The sequence below is a fragment of the Monodelphis domestica genome, chromosome 3 (genome assembly GCF_027887165.1).
Source record: "Monodelphis domestica isolate mMonDom1 chromosome 3, mMonDom1.pri, whole genome shotgun sequence".
Classification (NCBI taxonomy): domain Eukaryota; kingdom Metazoa; phylum Chordata; class Mammalia; order Didelphimorphia; family Didelphidae; genus Monodelphis; species Monodelphis domestica.
Genome location: NC_077229.1, coordinates 300,656,408 through 300,660,193, shown reverse-complemented (window position 1 = coordinate 300,660,193; position 3,786 = coordinate 300,656,408). Strand labels below are relative to the sequence as shown.

The following is a 3,786-nucleotide window of genomic DNA, read 5'->3' as shown; positions in this document are numbered from 1 at the left end:
GGGTGAAGGTCAATCCTCATCTTTGTCTGAAGCAAAGACAAGCAAGTCCACAACTTTATCTTAAGCAAATACAAATAAAGAAAAGAGGAGGTATTCCTTGACTACAGAGCACTCTACTTCAAATATGAATAACATGGAAATAAGTTTTGAACAATGATACATGTATAACTCAGTGGAATTGCTTGTTAGCTTTGGGGGGGGGGAAGAGGAGGGATAGGAAACCATGAATCTTAACCATGGACAAATCTAAATGAGAAAAGAAAAGAAAAAGTGGTCATTTCTTGCTGATATAATTTCTAATTGATTATTGTTGAAGAGTAAATGTTCATGAAATTTTTGTTTTTATTATAAGTCTATTGAGTCCTTTTATTTCTCTTGCTTTGACCACTGGGGTGATTATTTCTATATATAAGAAATATATAAATGTTTCTATTTATAAGAAATTGTCATTTCTGTTATATTAGCTCAGTCTGCTTATGAGCAATTCATATTTTTAAATTGTTTAGATCTGACTTTTTGTGTGAAAAGTGTTTTGTAATTGTGTTCATATAATTCTTGTGTTTGGCAAGTATATTCCCAGTTATTTTATAGTGCCTAGAGTTATTTTATTTTATTTATTTATTTTTAATTTTTTTCCCTATGGTTACAAGTTATATCTTCTTGTTACATTTTGTTATCTCCCTCACCTCTTCCCTCCCTGCTCTGGGATTTGACAGGTAATTTTACTAGGTTGTAATATATTTTCACTCAAATCCCATTTCCACATTATTCATTTTTATAATAGAGTAATCTTTTAAAATCAAGTGATAAATCATATATTTTCTTCTGGATTTCTACTCTCACAAATCTTTCTCTAGATGTGGATAGCATTCTTTCTCATAAGTCCCTCAGTTGCCCTGGATCATTGAAGTATTATTAGTAGCAAAGTCAATTACATCTGATCATCCCACAATGCAAACCATGAGATCTATCTGATCCTTTGCTAATGATGATCACCATGTTATGGTGAAGCATTCAACAATTTATCCATCTCCAGAGGAACTTGAAGTTGTTCAGAACATGGAATCCACTGTTGAATGTGCCCTTAGACATATTTCAGACTGGATGGATGAAATGAGTAAATCTGGGAAAACAGAGGGAGATGGAGATGTGAAGAAGGATGAAGCAGAAGAAAACTCTGCCAAGGATCAAGGTGGCTGGACACTCTGTGGTGTAATGAGAATTGACCTAGTTGCCAAAGGCCTGCTGATAAAAGGTGATATGGACCTTGAATTGGTTCTGATGTGCAATGATAAGCCCACAGAAAGTCTATTATATACTAAGACAATCTTCCTATTCAAATTCATAAACTTACAGAATAAATATATGAAGTGGAGCAGTGTATAAAAGAGGCATCTATTATTATCTGAAATACAAAAAAGCTCACGTTAATGCTGAAGGTGATACTTACTTCCCCTTTAATTAGGGATGAATTGGAGAAGAAAGATGGAGTAGAAAATGTTTTGATGAAAGACCCTCCAGACTTATTGGACAGGCAGAAATGCATGAACGCCTTGGCATCTCTCTGACATGCCAAATGGTTTCAGGCAAGGGCAAATGGACTAAAGTCATGTGTAATTGTCCTCCACATCCTGTATGATTTGTGCAACAGAGTACCCACATGGGCTCCATTAAAAGGATGGCCACTAGAGCTTATATGTGAAAAGTCTATAGGTACCTGTAATAGACCTTTGGGTGCTGGGGAGGCTTTGAGATGAATAATGGAGTGTTTGGCATCTGGAATACTTCTTCCTGGAGGACCATGTCTCCATGATCCCTGTGAGAGGGATCTAACCGATGCATTGAGTTATATGACAATTCAGCAAAAAGAAGACATTACACACAGTGCCCAGCATGCACTCAGACTATCAGCTTTTGGTCAGATTTACAAAGTGCTGGAGATGGATCCCCTCCCATCTAATTAACCTTTCCAGAAAAAGTCCTGGTCTGTTACTGATAAAGAAGGTGCTGGTTCCTCAGCTCTGAAGAGACCTTTTGAAGATGGATTAGATGATAAAGATCCCAATAAGAAAATGAAATGAAACTTAAGGAAGATTCTGGACAGTAAAGCAACAGATCTAATGAACGCCCTGATGAGGCTAAGCCAGATCAAGCCTGTATAAATTCTGTATAAACTCCAGCAAAAACTCTTATCCCAGTCTGGCCCTGTTCATGCACCAGTCTCTACAATGTCTGTAGATGTGGATGGCACAATATATGAAGCATCAGAGCCATCCAAGAAAACTGCAAAACATAATGTAGCAGTGAAGGTCTTGCAAAGCCATGGGCTATCCAACAGGCTTTGATGCAGATATTGAATGTATGAGCTCCAATGAAAAGTCAGATAATGAAGGCAAAAATGAAATAGTGTCTTCAAACTCAAGCAATAATACTGGAAATTCTACAACTGAAACCTCCAGTACCTTAGAGGTAACAACCCAGGGCCCTATTCTTACAGCAAGTGGTAAGAACCCTGTCATGGAGCTGAATGAAAAAAGAGGGTTTAAATATGAACTCATCTCTGAAATGGGTGGAAGCCATGATAAACGATTTGTTATGGAGGTAGAAGTAGATGGACAGAAATTCCGTGGTGCAGGTCCAAATAAGAAGGTAGCAAAAGCCAGTGCAGCATTAGCTGCCCTGAAGAAGCTATTTTCTGGACCCAATGCAGCAAATAATAAGAAAAAGAAGATTATTTCTCAGATCAAGGGTATAGTAAATGCAGCTATGTGGGTGGCTGTCCAGGCAGGGGGGTGGGTGGGGGTGAGGGTTTTGGGGGGGCCGGGGTTGGGGTTGAGGGGGTGGGTAGGGGAATCCTTGCAAGAGGAGCTTTTTTTGGAGCTGCAGATGTCCCTGGTTACATAGCTCCAGGTTCCAGCACACCCTATGTCTATAGCACAGATGCTCTAGCCTATGGTTTGCCCAAGAGAATGGTTCTCTTGTCCTTATGAAATTCCCAACCTATCCAGCTCCCCACTACTCATTCTTTTAGCAAATGGCTGAAGTTAATTCCTATTGATTGAGTAACAATCCAGTCCAGTCTCGAATATTAGAAGAGAGAACAAGCCTTTTTATCCGGTTTCCTTTGAACACATAACTTGCACAAAAATGATTTGTAAAGAACATCTTTTCCTACTTTTAATTTTAACAAATGCAAATTTAGGTCTCTAAAACTTGAAAGAAAAAAATACATACAAACCTTCCATTCCCTCACCCCCATCAAAAACTTAGTTTTGTGAAACATTACCTCATTTTCCGATAATTTATACAAGCCCTTCTGTTCTAGAGGAAAAACTAGCCGATCAAAGTTTATTTTAAATGAAGTCTCAGATTATGTAAAATTAAATTTGTGAAGGATGTATAGAGTATAAAACAAGGATCACAAATAAACTGTTTTTATTGTAAAAAAAAAAAAGGAGCCTGAAAGTAAGCAAAGCACAGCTGTTGAATTTTGTTAATCTATAGAAAATGGTGAGGATTTATGTAGATCTATTTTGTCATTTCAAGTAGTTTTTAAGTTGATTTTCTAGGATTCTCCAAATATATCATATTATCTGTAAAGAGTATTAGTTTAGTTTCCTAATTGCCTACTTTAATCCCTTCAATTTCTTTTTTTTCTTATTACTAAAGATAGCATTTCTAGTACAAAATTAAATAATAGTGGTGATAATGGACATCCTTGCTTACTCCTGGTCTTATTGGTAAACTTCTAACTTTTTCCCTTTGTAGATGGTACTTGCTGATGGT

The 3,786-nt window shown here is 37.0% G+C and overlaps 1 pseudogene; it reads left to right on the top strand.

The window, feature by feature from the left end:
- The first annotated feature begins 960 nt into the window (after positions 1-960).
- LOC100023011 (spermatid perinuclear RNA-binding protein-like) lies at positions 961-3,512 on the top strand (annotated as a pseudogene).
- The last annotated feature ends 274 nt before the right edge of the window (positions 3,513-3,786 follow it).